Source organism: Manacus vitellinus, unplaced genomic scaffold (genome assembly GCF_001715985.3).
Source record: "Manacus vitellinus isolate BGI_N305 unplaced genomic scaffold, ASM171598v3 scaffold_5_pilon, whole genome shotgun sequence".
Classification (NCBI taxonomy): domain Eukaryota; kingdom Metazoa; phylum Chordata; class Aves; order Passeriformes; family Pipridae; genus Manacus; species Manacus vitellinus.
This window is the reverse complement of record NW_021940682.1, coordinates 22,569,504-22,586,608: the sequence shown is the minus strand read 5'-3', so window position 1 is coordinate 22,586,608 and position 17,105 is coordinate 22,569,504. Positions and strand designations below refer to the sequence as shown.

Here is a 17,105-nt window from a genome sequence, read left to right as displayed (position 1 = left end):
ATTTAAATGTACTTCTAAAATTAGTTTTATGGACTTGATGTTTGTTCAGAAGTGATTTCTTTACCAATCCATGCATGCAATTGGCTAAGCCGTTTTGAAGTCAAGACAACTGCTTAAAATTCACATTTCTTGTCCCAGATTCTGGCAGCATGCACTGGCTGCTAACCTCATGTTACCAGTGAGATAGTGGAATAGTCCTCAGTTGGGAACATCCTTTCCAGGCAGTCTGATTAATCTATCTCCAAGTCCTCCACCCCCTGCTCTCCCCCACTTGTGTTTGGTCATACATATTTTGATGCACGACTTGTGATTTTTCCAGTGTCAGTGTGCTTTGTGTGAGACTGAAAGCCTGTGAAGATGGGTGACTAAGACCCATTGACCATCATGTGCACCTGCATCTCAGCTGCATGTTCAAGAATGTTTTGCCAAGATCTGCTGGACAAATCTGAGATTATCTTACTTTAGGACATTTTTAATGGAATATTGTGACAGCTGTCTTTCTGATGGTCTCTGTGGAGGTTGCTGTGTGTGTGCTTGGAAATGAGTAAATAATTTTCAAAAATTGGGAAACAAATATGCTATGTGCCTACAGGGGAAAACACTTCAAGTTCTCACCACAGTGCAAACCAAGGCATTGAATGTGTTGGAAAAGACCTTGCTCAGACCAAATCCTGAGCTAACGCTCATTATCTGCCTTACAAAACAACTTCTTCCTTGGATAATTGCTGCTTAAGCTGTTGAATAATTCTTACAATTCCAGAAACACACAGCCATCAAGTGGAAAAATTGTTACCGATTTTTGTTCTTCTTGTTGTTTTATGGGTTGCTTTTTCCCATCGTTTGTTGACTAAGGTGTTGGATTTAAGCATATCAAGTTCTTTGGTTTCTAGTGGGCTGATTCTACTTGATAATCCTATTGCCAAATTTTGTGTGTAAATTAGAAAAGACTTCCAGACTAGCTCAAAGGCTACTGTTATTTTTATTGCGGCAATACAGAGTGTAAGAACAGGATAAGAGGCAGATTTTGTAGGCACGTTCTTTAGAAACCAAGGAAAGAGAGCACCATCTGTGCCCTAATAAGTGCTGACTGCGCCCTGGAATGAATTGGAAACTATGGTGGCATCATCAGCTCTGATTACATGCAAGAAAATGTGCTTTGGGATAAAAGCTTTGCTTTGCATTCTAACAACAAAGTTGGAAGCTTTTGTCTTGGCAGAGTACATGAGCATATGCTTAGCCCTAAGCATGGAAAAAACCATTGGTTCTAATAAAACTATAAGCATATTTAAAATTAAATGTGTTCTCTAGTGCCATGCTAGATAACTTCTGCCTTATTGGAACTGTTCTTATACATGATTATTTGACAATGGCAATTTGTTTTAAAGAATCTGTTTGTGGTGAAAAGAGCCTGCCCCATACACACTACCTTTTTTTAGATCCTAAAACTTTTAAAATTGGTTTTATGGCCCCAGTTTTTTAAATTATTTTTTTTTGATCATATATACTATGGAAACTGAATGCTTGCTGTTCACTCGTTTATGATTAATTAAAATTCTGTTAACTCAAGTAAAATATCCTCAGTTTTTAAAGATCCTTTGCAGAACTAAAGACTGGTAGCAAGTTGGTCCTTGAAGGAAGGTTTTATTTTGGTCTTTCACTTCACAGTGGCTACATGGCAGGTTTTTAAAGTCAGTGACTAAGTAGACTATTAGATTTGTCTATCTGAACCTAAAACTGGCGTGTGCACAGTGATTTTCCTGTGTAGGTCTTTGGGTTATTTTGCATTTTGTTCAAAGAGATCAGGCTTTCTATCTTTGCTTCAGCAGAGAAGCATATTTTGTTGGTTGCTAGTTAAAAAAAAAAAAGTCACAACTGTAATTATTTAGAAACTTTTAATTTATTTTCTTCCCCTAGTTAAAATCAAACCCAAAACAACAAACCAAACAAACAAAACAAATGGCAATTTCAGAAGGTCAGGAAAAAAAATATTTTGTTTTGCTTTGTTGTATAAATATGATCTGGTGAACCGAGCAGCTACAAAATGGAAGCCAAAGTCTGAGACCTAAGCAAGATACTGCCACTGACTCATCATGACTCTTTGAGCAAATTCTTTCAAGGCAATGGATTTACTGATTCCCAAGTTGTGTAACTTGGTGTAGTGTTCATGGAACAGCATAGGGTGGAACTGTAAATTGGCTCAGGATTCAAACCCAGTTTGGCTGCTTGCAAATAAATGAACTCTTAAAACCACTGATATCCTGAGATTTATTGCTCAGTGTCTGTTGACTTAAAAATAATAGTTCTGTATACTGTTATCTGTTGTAGTTTCAAGGAACACAAAAGACCTTGATCTTGCAGAGCATGAGGAATACTTTTTCTATGAGAATCAGGAGAGGGATGTGCAGGCAGGTAGGACCACTTGCATCTGTATAACTGCAGCAAAGAGATCCAAGATTCCTTCACCTTGTTTGTTTACTTAAGGCACAAGACAGCCTAGTGCCTACGGTCACCTTTCTCCTCTCTCCTGTGGACCTGACAGATGGCCAGAGCTTTAGGGAAGCCTTATCGTAAGGTGGGGAAAGCACTGTTTAATACCCCAAAATCCCAAGGAGGAAATTCAAAGTCATGTGCTTTTGAAGGTAAATATTTATAACTTTAATTGATTTAAAGATGATAGGGTATCTTTCTTGCTTGTGTAATAACCTGTGATAAAACAGTTCACCTTGTGCAGAGTGGCATTGCAAGACTTAATCATTATGAACATCAACCACAGCATGAGTTCCTGGTTTTGAAGATCAAAACTCCTGCCATAGTAAGAGTTAACAAAAGTAATGTGGGTCTGTTTCATTGGGAAAAGACTATTCTGTTTTTTCTGCCCTAGTTTGGATAACTTTATGCCTTTGTCAGGAACATAAATCTTCAGTATAGTCTTATAATTCCTACAAAAAACTACAGCTGTTGGCAGTAGAATTCCCTTCTTTCTAGGAACAGAAAACAGTTACCCAATATTTTTTACACTGAATTAAAAAAATATATGAGCTTTGATGGCATTTGTTTATCAGAATTTTTCTAATCTCTGTCCACTTGGGAATTTCTTGGTCCAAGTATTAAATTTCTCTCCATAATACATGTGCTATAAAATAATTTACTTCTAAAAGTGTTAGTTATTGCACTTCTTTGTAGTATAGATGATTTCTCCATTCCACAGAAAATCACAGCATACTGAGAAAGAAAAAAGTCTGAGATATGGCATTTGCCAGAGGAATCCTGGAGCAGCTGCTGTTATCTGGCAAATGTTAGTGAATTTAGGGCATGGAGTTACACGGAATTGCCATGGGAAAGCTGTACTCTCGCAACTAAGCAGGGGATATTTTCTAATGCACAATTTTGTTGTTGTGGTACCTAGTCAACGTTAAGGTCCTGTTAGACTTGGGTGAGGTTTTTTGATTTGAACAGATTTTAGTGTGGTTGAGGTTTCTCCCTGGATGTGTGGGGAGTATGTGTTCTTGTATAGCTATATAAAGCTTCATGTTGTGTAACGCTTTGGATGAAGCATGCAAATAGAAAACAAAGCAAAACATGTACTTATGCTGAGAAAGCCAGACAGCCTTCCATCCCTCCCAGCTTTCACAAAGTCCTTTTTCCACAGCTGGATTGTGGGTTTCTAAGAATTTGGATTCAAATGCAAAAGCATTAGGACATGGGAAATTTTAGTATGTCTTTCTGCCTTTTGTTGGCTGCTTCCTGCCCTCTTCCTGTCCTGCTTCCTCTCCCATCTAATGCAGTGAGGAAACAGCCTGATCTCTTGCCTTTTCCATTTGGATGTCAGATAGGAGAGCAGCTGAAATGGTGGACACAATGGTGGGTTTTTTCTTTTCTTTCCCTCCCCTCTCTTGTATAGTCCAGTGGCAGAAGGGGGAGTTTACTCCCATGTATGTCTGAAGGGATGGGCTTAGCAGCCTTGGCCATGCTGGGTTGACCCGGAGATGAAGAAATGCCCTTGCGCCACATCCTAATGCCTGGAGGCTATAGAAAATGTTATCTGGAGAGATTCAAAGGCATCCTGGTAGGAAAATTTCCCAAACTCTTTTCCACATTCCCATCTCCCCTAAAATCGGGTGTTACATTTACAACTTTGGCTCTGTTCCTGACTGCAGTGCGCAGACTGAAGTCTGGCATTAAAGGTTTGTGCAGATACTCAATATTAACAGTATGCATCATGACATCATGACATGGACAAGTAATCAACTTCCCTGGTTCTATGGAGCATTCTGTGTATTCATTTTAGTTAGTTGTGTGTATGGATGTAAGATTTTCTTTTCTTTTTTTTTTCTTTTTTTTTTTTTTTTTACAGTTTAAGGAGTATTTGCTTGCTTTCTTTTTTGCTTTTTTGCTGTGTTAAAAGCAGCTGTCTTTATGCTGGTTACATGCTATGTTTTCACTTTGAGAAGCCTAAATCTTAGGCATCACTGTTAGGAACTATAGTGTTTCCAGCCTCAAACAATTTCTCTCAGGTAATTTAATGGAAAGATAAACCCATATTTGGTGTCATCCTCAGTAAGATATATATGTAAGGCTAATAATAATAATATAGATTTAATAAAATGTGTAGACCCTGGAAGCTGGATGGGAGGAGTGAGGTCTGGCAAGAGAGGTGTTTAGACCAGCCGTGCCTGATCAACTACTCTTAACCAGTGCCACAAAGAGGAAGCAGTGGGTAATTGGGATTGAATACTCCCTGCGGTAGGAAGTGAAGACATCCATCTGCTGACCAGACCTGATGACTTCCAAAGCTTGCTTCTTTCCCAGGGACTGGATCCAGGACATCACAGTGGTTGCCAAGACCTGGCCAATCATCAGACTTTGCTACTCTCTCATGTGAGCAGTAATAACACTTCAGTAAATTAAGGATGACTATGGGGCTCAGTGATTCCATGTGAAGGGATGAAGCCCCAGCAGTTCTCCATCCTTCCAATCAAGAGGAAGAACCTGGGCAGGGGTGGATGCATCCTGCATATTCACACATGTCTGTGCACCTGCTGTTCTAACAGCACTTCGGACTCCATGACCACAGGACAGTTTTCAAGAAATGGGGACTACTAGGAACAAATGGGATCAACTCAACAGTGTCTTTACCAGCAGGTGTTCTGATATGAAGTGGAAGACTGCATGGCTGCAGCACTGCAATGTCATTGGATTTGCAGAGATGCAGCAGGATAGTTCACACAACCGCAATGCCACAGTGCATGGCCTCTTAGGTTCTTAGACAAGGATGCCATTGCAGCCTTTTCAAAGGAGTGTCTTGAATGCCAGAGTTGTGCTATTGCCTGGGCAATAGGCTGGTCAAAAGCCTGGATTAGGATCAAAAGGGAGCTCAGTAAGAGAGACATTGTGGTGGCACCTTTAGTAGGGCTTCCCGATCAAAAGGGGGTAGAGCCTGTAGAAAGGAAGGTAGCAGTTTTGCAGTACCTACAAAGAGGATATCAAGGTAAGACAGGGATAGGCTCTGCACAGCAGTGCATAATGGGAAGATAAGAGGGGAAGCATGTTAGTTGAAATGGGAGGTTCTGACTCATTATAGAGAGAGTTTTCATCACAAGGGTAGTCAAGAAGTGGAGCAAGGACCCCGAGTTCAGCCATAGAGGTTTTCAGGACCTGGCTGACCGCAGAGATCATCCTGCTTTTAACAGAAGGTTGGACATGAGACCTCCTGAGGTCTCTTGCAAGTCAAATTTCCCTATGACCCTATGAAGTCCTGTTTAAAGAGTGCTTCTTTTGGATGTCCTGGTTCTTAGGGAAACTGACAACTGTGGTATCTGCTGTAATGTGACACAGTATGGCAATCCAGGAGGCTTCTGGAATGCAGAAGGTAATATCTTGATGAATTTCCTGGATGAGAAATGGAAGGGAGGTACTCTACTGGCCATGCTACTCACAAACAAGGAACACCTGTTTAGGGATGTGTTTGTTAATGTAGTCTTGACCGCAGTTACCATACAGTGCTCAAGTTTAAGGCAGAGAAGAGAGAAAAACAAGTAGAAGTGTAAAGATCCCGGACTTTAGTCTGTTTATGAAACTGGTTGATGGTACAGTGTAGGAGACAGTTCTGAAGGACAAAAGTATCTAGGAGACCTGACTGAGCCTCAAGGAAAACATCTTTAAAGCACAAAAATGGTCCATTCCTATGTGCAGGAAAAGTAACAAACGTGGCAGGAAGCTAGCTCAGCTGAAGTCCCAGCCTAGCTCAGATTCAAAGAGGAATTGTCTAGGAGGTGGAAGTGATGACAGGCTACCCAGGAGTAATATAAAAGCATTCTGTGGACTTTTAGGAATAGAGTTCTGAAGGGCAAAGCTCATTTGAGTTTGAAACCGTTCAAAGATAAGAAGGACAAGTTGGGCTTCTACAGGTACACTGACAATGGAAGGAGAAGACTAAGGTAACCACTGAAGAAGGGCACAGAAAATGCTGGGTCTTCATATGCAAAGTCTGCTCTCAGTTGGCCCTGATCTCTGTGTCTAATACTGGAATTTGGGTGAGGGAGATGCTGTTTATAGTAGAATCAAGTTAGGAACTACCCCAATGGACATGCAAAAATCCGTGGAGCTGGACAGGATGTGTCTGAGAGTGTTGAGGGAGCCAGACTATGTCTTTGAGAGGCTGTTTTCTGTCATGTTTGGTAGGCTGTGGTAAGCCAAATGCACAAAGTGCAATAAAGTGACTAGGAACAGCTAGGTTGGGTATACCACACGTGAATCAAGCTTAACCAACGTGATTCTTGCCTTCTACAATAAAATGGCTGTCTCTGTGGATGATAGCAGCAGATTTTGTTTAATTGACTTCAACAAGGCTTTCAGCACAGTCTCAGTGGGATTCTTGTGGCTAGCTGGGAAAGTATGGACTGAATGGGTGAACTGCACAGTGGTTGAAAGAAAGGTTGGACCACCAGTCTTAAAGGATGTCTGTCTAACTGGTGGCTAATTAGGAGTCATGTTCCTCAGGGCTGACAGTGGGATTAATTCTGTTTAGCCTCTTTGTCAGTGACCTGGGTGACAGGAGGGACTGTATCTTCAGGAAATTTGTAGGTGTATTAACTTTGCTCACTTGTCAGTTTGCATTCTGTGACCTTTGAATGGTGCCTAAAACAGGAAGGCAGGATGACTCCGGGCCCTGGGGGTAATTTAACACAGGAGAGTGGGACTGCCTCTCAGAGGGATCCCTGCAAGCAGGATGAATGGACCAGCAAGAACCTCATGACATTCAGGAGAAGGAATTGTGAAGTCCTGTACCTAGGATACAAAATTCCCACAAAATAACACAGGATGGGCACTGACTGTCCAGCTGCAAATCTGCAAAAACGAAGCTGGGTGTCTTGATAGATGGCAAGTATGATGATGAAGACTAACCACACACAAGATTGCAAAAGCAAGAGAAAAGCCAACAGGCAGACTAAGGGAAGTGATTATTCCCCTGTACTTGGTACTAGAAGACTGTATTTAAAATACTCTGTCTAGCTTTATGCCACCAGTACAAGGGAAAGATTGACAAACTAGAGAGTCCTGTGGAGCATCACTGAAGTGGTTAATTTAACATAAACTACAGGGAAAGCAGTTGAAACAATTGAGTTTGTTCTTGGAGAAGGCCAAGTAGACTCAGAAAACATGGAGTCAGACACTTTCTATGGATGTGCTGCAAAAGAAAAAGAAATGGCAGCCACAAGTTGTAGTGAAGAAAAGTCTGATTGAATATAATTTGGAAGTTTCACAAGACAGGTTAAGCACTGGACACAAGAGTTTGCAGACCAAGTTGTGTTGCCCAAAGAGTCTCCATCCCAGATCCTTAAAGACAGTCAACACTCAACAGTACAGGATCTTGAGGAACCTGATCAGACTTGGAAACTGGCCTTACTTTGAGCAAGAGGTTGGACTAGATGACCATCTGAAAATGTTTGTTGAATTATTTTTTTTAACTTGCATGGGGAAAATCTATTGTCTTTCATAAATTAAGTCTATGAATGCTATTGACCGAAAAACAAAAACCAATCAAGCAGACAACATGTTCACCTTAACTTACCTGTTGGGGAGGCTGCATAGCCACCCAAAGTCAGTAAAAAGTCAGTAAAAACATTAAGTAGTGTCTTTCAGTGAAAGTCTGACTCTAGTGAAGTCAGAGGCCAGACTCCTGTTGACCAGAGCAAGCTGGTGAAGGAATGGGTGCTATGCTGCCTTCCCTGCACCAACATGGCAGCATGTCTTGACCTTCGAAGAAAAATAATTTCCACAGCTGGAAAGCTATTACTAGTTCAGACTATGCACTCCTTTTGCCTGTAAACTGAGAATATCAGCAGTGGTGTGACTTACTTCTCACCAGGAAATGTCACTTGTATGGCAAAGGTCAGGGTTCCTCCAGGATACAGTTAATTATGCATGGTTACTATATCATGAAGCACTCCCTGCACTGCCATGTGCAACTAAGTTTTCATTCCAGATCTGTTCACAGTCATATGTATGTTTATGAGAATGAGGACTAGAGCACCCAAGTATCACTGGTTACCTCAGAGTGATATGGTTTATCTTGTTAGAAGATTTATGGTTTTGTATACAAGACTTTTAAAGCCAGTTTTTATCTATTTGGCAATTGTCTGTGTAAACAAAAAACCAGTCTTGTTGCTTCTTTTCCACACTAGACCATTGTTCTGGTATTCTGTCAGATTTTCTTTTAAGTGTTCTTCTTGTTCTTGCTTTATCTGTGAATAGAAATGTTGATACTAATTAATGGCCCTTATGGCCCATAGATATACACTAATACATGCTCCAGAGTAAATGAGAAAATTTGTAACTGAGTAATTAATTCTTGTAAATGAGAAAACCCGATATGTTGGCAAGGAGTTGTACGTGTGCTTTGACAGACACTTCTGCTGTGAAGTGAAGCTTCAGTATTTCTTCCAATTTACATTTAGAGAAGGAGCAGATTTGATTTATGCTATAGGGTTTTTGTGTGCAGGAAGTAAGCGTTAATGCATTGGATCAAGGTGAATAAATCGACATTAGTGCATCACTTCTTCTGGCAGCCTTCTTAATCTTAGTGTTTCACCACCTCGCCTGGGATTTTCAAAAGTACTCGTAGTTAACCCAAGCTCACTCAACCCTTCTCCCATCAAGGTCAAGGGTAAGTTCCCATTGGCTTTAAAGAAGGCAATTTTAGTCCTGTGCAGATGCTTTGGAAAGTCTTACCTTTCATTTGTAATTAACAATATATTGGGTTCTTTAACAAACAGCCTGTTTCAGGTTTTGGATCTTTCTGATAAAGTATGTGCTGGGGTTGAGTGAAAAGATTTTACATAGGTAATAAAGGGCTGACTAAGCCCCTTGCCAGCCCTTAGGGTCTCTGGCTGGCTCTGGTGGCAAGTAGCCTTTCTCCACAGAGAGGCGGTGCTGCCTTTAAGCAGGGACATACAAATCCTCAGCAAAGTAAAAATTGAGAAAGAAAAGCTGCAATGAAAAGGAAAGCCAGTACTTTCTAGTACTTCTATGTGAAGAAGTATTTATTTAAATATGGTTTTATTTACTGTAGGCCATGGTGTTGTTTGCTCAGCTTTTCCAAGTGACATGTTCTTTATTCTTACTCCTCTTCCATTTAATTAGGACGTCATGTAGTTCTCTGTGATCCAGTTCTGCTACATCCCACATGAGATTAGTTTGGTCTTCATATTCGTGAATGATTGCTGCAGTTAGGGTTGCAAAACACTCTCATCATCCCCTCAGTTCATGCACTCGTGGTGGATCTGATGGGTTCACCTACAAAGTGCTTGTTCTAAAAGCAACATCAGGCTATGGCTAGAAATGCTAGCTGGCTGTTTGCAATAGAAATTAACTCAGGATTCTTGGGGCATTCCTCTTGCAGGCACCAGGATCCAAAATGGAAAGCCTTAAATCTTTCCTCAGCAAGCTGCTGGTTGTGCCTTCAGCCAGGTCCCCAGGCAGCGCAGCTCCAGTCGGAGCTTCCTGGGCACTTCAAAGCCTGCTCTGGGCAGGTCCCAGGCTCCTGTCTCTCAGCAGTGCCGAGAGCACTCATGGCACCTCACACCTGGTGTTGGGACACGCGGCCAGGCGTTCCTCCAGCAATTCCACCCATGGGGCCGAATCCTGTGGGTGTTTGCAGAACACACCTGTCAGATGGGGCTGCGTCCCTGCCAGCAACTGGCAGTGAGGTGCAGCTCTTCGCATGGAATACTGTAATATTAATAGGACCCAAGAGTGTAACTGAAGGATGCCACCTTGTGACTTCCCTAATAAGCACATATCATTTATATAAGCAATGCCCCCTGAGCTGTGCTTATAAATATTTGGTGGAGGTGTAACTCCAAGAGAGAGCTCACATCTTGAAGTTTTACTTGAATAAGGTCCTTTTCAGTAGTGGAAAGAAATATATCTAAGTCCTAGAAGAGGGCTTGAGTTGCTCTCCTCCTTGTTTCACCTGGGCTAACTGCAGCAGCTTCTTAATTAGTGCACTGGCCTTTGTGAATCCCTTTCCTAATGCCCCTAACTTTCCCCAGAAATTGTGCACACATTTTAGGAAAATAATTTGGACCTGCTCTGGGGAAAGGGGATTGATGATAAACCTGTGTCTCTGCCTTTCACCTGAGTGGAGTAGAATTGACCCTGTAACCAAGAGTCTTGTTTTCATTTATCACTATGTTTCATTTATCGTAGTTCTCATATATGACAGTGTTAAATGTATCTTTAAGTTGTTCAACTAAGTCCAACCCTCCTTGAGGATAGAGACATACACTTCACCTGTCTGTTTAAAGTTGTTACCTATGTTAGGGATTGTTCAGCTTTCACTCTGACCAATGGATAAAGTACAGAAGAAGAAATGAGAAATACCTGTTTAGCACAAATGTTTATTGTTTATTAAAAGGCTGTTACCATGCTTCTGTTTAGATAAAATAAACTTGGCCAGCTCCTGGCATGGCACTGCATTGACCTGATATCTTGCACAAGACAAAGTCTGAGTCTCCAGAAGGCAATAGTTATCCTACATGCTGTCCATATCCCAATTAGTGGAAACATATGCATTGCTAAAATTTAATTGGAACGGCTAGTTTAAGAGGTCTGAGCTAATATATTTTTATTGTCAAACTCAACCTGCAAACATTTGTTTGTGTGACTGTATGCTTGTTAGCATGCTTATTGGCCTCAGCTGGATTATTTGCTCCAAGTTTACTTTCATTATCCACAGGATTGATCTATAATGTATATATAAACAGAGTCTGTAGGAGGAAAAACAACTGTGTTTCCACTGAAAGATGCACAGGGAGTCCAGGGGGATATTACAGAGTTGTATGTATCTTGTTTGGGTTCTGTTAGCATTTTTCTTTTGTTTTGCAATTTGCCACCTACAGTAGTGTAAAGAATAAACATCAAGTCAATTTAGAGAAAAAGTGAATCTCAGTAGTGTGGTGCCTTTCTGCTCAGACTAACATCAGGAAGAATTGGAGTGTAAACTCTGCTGTTTACTTGAGTTTCATGCTCTAGCCTCCTGCATGACAAGATGTTTTCCTGGTTAATGCTGATCAAGAGGCATTCTTAGTGTGATTATATGTCCACTGCAGTGTTCATTTTGCCATTGGTATGTGCACCCTTTCACAAAATTCTTGGCATACCAGGCTCTGGTTTAGAAGATTTCTCCCTGTTTTTTGTTTTGTTTTGTTTTTTCTCATGAGCCAGATATGAAGGGAACTGTGAGTTATTGCCTTGAATTTATGATTTAACAGCTTTTTTCCTCACTGCTCAGTAGCCCATGGACTTGGTAAAATTTCTCCTGTATCACTAAGTGTTTTTGTTGCTAGGGATTATGTTCTGATTAAAAAAGCAGTGTGCTAGACTTTCCTCCTCTTGTTCTGCATGCACAAATGTACTGCTGCTTTCCATTCAAAACTTCTTTGGCAAGTGCTGAAATCACTTAGGGACTTTAGGAAAACAGTCTTGATAATTATAGCAATAGTAATCCCATTAAATTCTCTGTAACCCTTCTGTAATCACCTGTAAATGTTAGGAAAGGCAGAACTAATTTTTTGCTTTGGTGTATAAGCCTTTTACATTGGTCTTAGATTGTGTGTACTTGTTAGTGTCTAGCCCTGCTGGTAGTGTCCCCCAGGATAAAGTTCATCTTGGTTTTTCAGCTTTAGCATTCTTTTGTTAAATACTATCAAATATTGAGTAGCTTTTATCTGTAAAGCTCCAGATGTTTAAGGTAAGGAAATATAAAGGATGACCATGCCTTAATACTACTTTCATGCCGACTGATTCCTCCTGGTAGGAATCAAGGGTTGTGAATTACTTGTGTAATCATCATTACTAGTGCTTCTTGTGCTGAATAATATGCTGTCCAGTTAAAATTGCAAACCCTCCCATTTATGTACAGACAGATGCTATTTTTTATGTGTTGTCCTTACCTTGTAGATTCATTCTGGGAAACTTGTCATCATGTCAGCAACACTGTCTGAGATATACATATCCAGACAAGTCTAGAACTCTTCAGACTTCATCATTGTCTTGCATTACTGCCCATGGGTAAATTATGAACTCCTTCCACACAGGGCTGGAGAATACCAGAAGTCCTGGAATTGGGGATCTAATAACTTTAATTAATTAATTAATCATGGAACATCAAAGCAGGCACAAAGTCCCAAAGTCCCACCTCTTCCTGGTGGGGAGAGGTAGATGGTAAGAGATTCTGTACTCCCAGGCGTTAATTAGCCTTCTGATTTGGCACCAGCTAACATTTGTACACCTCTATGGTTTGCACTGATAAACAAAGTGCTTTTCTCCTGTTCTATGCCATAAGTGTGGCTTTTTGCTTTTTCTTATTGCTCAGTTCCTGTTAACTGTACAAGCTGTTGCCACAGCCCTTTTTGCTCCCATAGAGCTATGACTAGTTACTCAGACTGCTAATTTAATCTGGTGCCTCAAGAAAAGCATTTATGTTGTCATATTAAAAATAAAGAGCTACTGTCTGAATAGATTAAGTCCTTTGCTTTATTGAGTAAACTAATGTGGGAGCAGGGTATAGAATCCCCCAGAAAGGCACTTATGATCCTATATCCCTTCCATGTGCTCCCAATTGTAAGTGGCCCCCTTTCTCCTTATCTCGTTCCAGTCATGTCTGCACCACAACTTCTGAGGCTTCTCCCCATTCTGGATAGATTTTTCCTTCTCAGTTTACTATTTTCAAATGCATAACCATTTTACAGATCATTCAACATTATAGCACATAGTTGATTTAATTCTGGTATGCAAAGCACATTGGTCATACATACCAGAGAAAAGTTTAATATAATTTCTGTGAATAAAATGAATGTCATTGTAGTGCATCTTTAAACACTCACTTGAGCCTTTTGCTACGATTGCATGTTCTGCCTTCATCAGGATATTTGGAGTGAGTACATTATTACTTCATATCGTTTCTTACCAGCTTCTGAGTCCAGTGGTATCACAAGATTAAAAAAATGTTGTTAGCACATAGAATATATAAAGTATGAAGAACTGTGTGCTTTGCCTCACATGGGGAACTGCTGTGAGTTATCTACATGCTTATTAGGAAATTGGATATTGAGTTTCAGTTTTTGGATGTAATTTCTTCCTTGCGTTAAAAATTGTCAACACCAAAATGACCCAGAAGTATTCTCCTTCTACAGAAGTGTTCATCTTTCTTTTGCAGAGGTAACATTAATGCTTACCAAGATGATCTTCTGTCTTTTTCCAGGATGTTGTATATCTGTTATAAATTCTAATGTACAGTTGTGATTGCTGCTTTGTCCTTAAATCATTGCAGCTCTATAGCAGATGCCCACTGATTCCTGACCACAGCTGATGGGCTTACTCCTCATACTATGCTTTACAGATTTCCTCATCTTGGTTTGGAAAAAGGGACTTTTCCAAGATGGAATCCTATTCCTATCCTATCCTATCCTTGTATAGCCCATGTTCCAGATCTACCAGTGTTCTTTGCCTTGCCTTTGAGCTGTAGGGGCGTGTAAGGCCCAGGTAGGAAATCCAGTGAGGACAGTGGTCTAAGAAAGAATAAGATGAGAGTAAACATTTAATCCCAGGATTTGCAGTGACTGCCTTTTTAGGCATAGATTTTAGGACTTGGTATGATTTTTTTCATTTGGCTGGAAGTAGCTAATCAAAATTCTGTCTTTTCACACTACAGTCATAACTATTTTCATGCAAAGTGATAATACAACACATATGTGAACAAAGTGCATATGCCATGTCTGGAACACCAAAATTAATTACCTCAGATGTAGAGGCAGAAGACAGTCACTCAAAACAAGGTATGATTTAGGATTAAGATATGGGAAATGTGCTGTTATATAGTCTCCCTCAACCATTCCAGATTTATAAAATAAATATTGGCATCTGCATGCAAAGGTGTTTGGTACTTTAGGAATGCCAAAGAGGATGTAGCAATTTGACAGAACTACAACCAATTCTACACTTGTTTTTGCCTACAGGTTATAAGAAAGTGATGAGAGCTGTTCTCAGCTTTGAGTAGGTCACCCTGTTTTGGTAGCTTGAATTCAGAATGTATATACATACCTAGGAAGTTTATTTCCTATGGGAAAGGAATATGTTTTAGTAGCTGAAATTAGGTTGTTCAGGAGAATCTGGCAGACTGTGATTCTCTTACTGTGTGGTGTACTCAGGCTGGCTGGTGAACCTTAGACTATGGCAAGAAAAACAGCTGAATCTATTGCTGTTCCTGGTGTTTTTTAATGGGGAAATCTGCATTAAGTGAATGATATTTAGTACTGAAGAAAGCTAATGGCTTGTCTTTAGAATTGTTTTATATAATTCACTTTTTCCCCTCCTTACAAGTTGGGTGTGTTTTGCTTTAGGCAACACCCAGCTGAGCTGAGTCTTCTCAGAAAAGTGTCTTGCACTTTAAACAAGCAGTACATAGCAGCTGGAGCTTTGCCCCAGTGTGTGTGTGTGTTACATTTATACTGTAAGATGCACCAGAATTTAATTTCAGGGTAGTTTTCTTGGTGACTAAAGCCAGAGGAAAAGCTGAAGTTTGCCTCTTGTCTACAGCTGTTTTATAGAGTTTCAATTAATCTTCAAAGCTCAGTAATTGGTGTAGTTTCATTGCAAAGTCTTGAAATGAAACTTTAAAGGATCATTTCCGTTTGAAGATAAAGCCAGATAAAGAGTCCTTTGTGCTACAAGTTGAAGATTTATGTTTTGGGTTGTTTTTGTTGTTGTTTTTTTTTTTTTCTGAACGCAAATGAATTCTTCTACTGTCAGGAAGACTAAGGAAAAGGTTGCTTTTTATGTATGAAGTCCTGTCCATTTTGTGTTTTCTTATCAAATTTCTTAGTAGTTCTTTTTTTCTTTTGGACCATAAGAAATATGAACCACAGGTAGAAGATACCTTTTTATCAAACTTTTCGGTAAACAAACAAACTAACTTCTATGAATTAGGCAGTGCTGTCTTTCTGTCACTCCTTTGTCTTTCCGTGATGTTTTTCTGCTTTTTGTTCTTACGGTGATGGACGAGTTATTATATACATCTCAATATGAAAGTGCTAGTTTTTAGGTCTACTCTGTGGCCTCCCCTAAGGAATAAGCAGGGGAAATCTGAACTTCAGACCAGTTAGTGTTAGGTAACATCTCAGAGCAGAAACATCTCACATTCCCACCAGGCACTGGGACTAGAGGGAGAGCTCTTATTAAGATGGACATAGCTCTTAGGCTTTTTAAAGGCTAGCCATGATATACTTTTTCTTATTAAGAAGTACATAAGTAAATAAATAAAAAGCTTGAAAGCTTTGATTTTGCATAGGCTTTACTCTTAGACTTTGAAGATTTTACAGTAGTCCATGTTTAAAACTCATAAAAGAAGATAGAGTATGATAGAGCTGATACAGTCTCTTGCTGATAGAGAGGAGTTTTAATACCAGGGTGAACCTGGGTATTCATAACTTACCATGGAAGACTTCTTTATTTACTACAACACAGGGTTTTTAGGCTTTCAGTAGATTGTGATCAGCACCTTGAATTACATTTGGAAGAGAAAACTAGTATAAAATGTATGTTGTCATTCAGATGAGCTCATGGTTTCAGTAGCTGCGCAACCCTCCGCTTTCCTTTACTCAACCTGTTTTGGTTTGTCTGTATTATATTGTGTGTAACCTAATGTTTTTGTCTTTTCCCCTGGGACTGAGATAAGGTTTGCTGCTGGTAATGTCTGGTGTGTTAATTGTCATGTTCTGTCTTGACCTGACTAATAAAAATGGCAGTGCATCACTGACTTTTCAGGAATAGTTGCTCTTTCAAAGGGTTCGGTTTGCTCTGTCAATGAGCATCATTGCTGCTTAATGCTATTTTTCAGAATTTCTGATCCAAGTGATTTATGACACTTGAACTTCCCAAACTAATCTGTAGTTTACGTGGATCTTAATCTTTGCCGAGGACACACTGACTATCCATAAAAATTGTTTGGAAAAGGAATTTCCTCTTTTAAGTCAACAGCAAAAAATGATGTAAGAAAAGTTAATGTAATTGTCTGCTCTGTTCCCACGGGTGACTGAGATGGGCTGCAGGAACACATGCCATCTTATTGTTCTCCTCATAAAAATTGTTACCAAAGAAAATGGAGTTTAGATGATTGTTTACATGACAGTTGTGCCTGCAGAAAAGAGATTTAAATGGAGGACTCTAGTCTCAATCTGGACGATGACTAAACTTTGTCTGGATACCAAACCAAGAATCAAAAATCTGCTCTCTCCTGAGGCCGTACATGAGATCAGTTGCCTCTCTGCCTGGCATGTCTCAGGGGTAGCTGGAAGTGCCAACCACAGCTGCAGGCATGGCGAAGGGGGCAGTGAATGGCTTTCATTTCTAACGCTTGAGGGTTAACATTTTCAAGTCTTCCCTGCCTCCCTTCATTGAGAATGTAGGGGTTTTTCCTTCATGAAGACCAAGGGGCAGCATGTTTGGCAAAATGATGCCAGGAGCTGGGCATTTAGGCAGAGCAGCCAAGAGTGTTGTTCCTGTGGAGAAAGAGCTGTTGGTGCTGGGTCAATAGGGAAGGTGAG

The 17,105-nt window shown here is 40.2% G+C and overlaps 1 protein-coding gene across 2 annotated transcripts in view; it reads left to right on the top strand.

Moving 5' to 3' along the window:
• CRADD (CASP2 and RIPK1 domain containing adaptor with death domain) overlaps positions 1 to 17,105 on the top strand; it is an 81,146-nt gene that overhangs the window by 4,195 nt on the left and 59,846 nt on the right. The window lies entirely within an intron of this gene.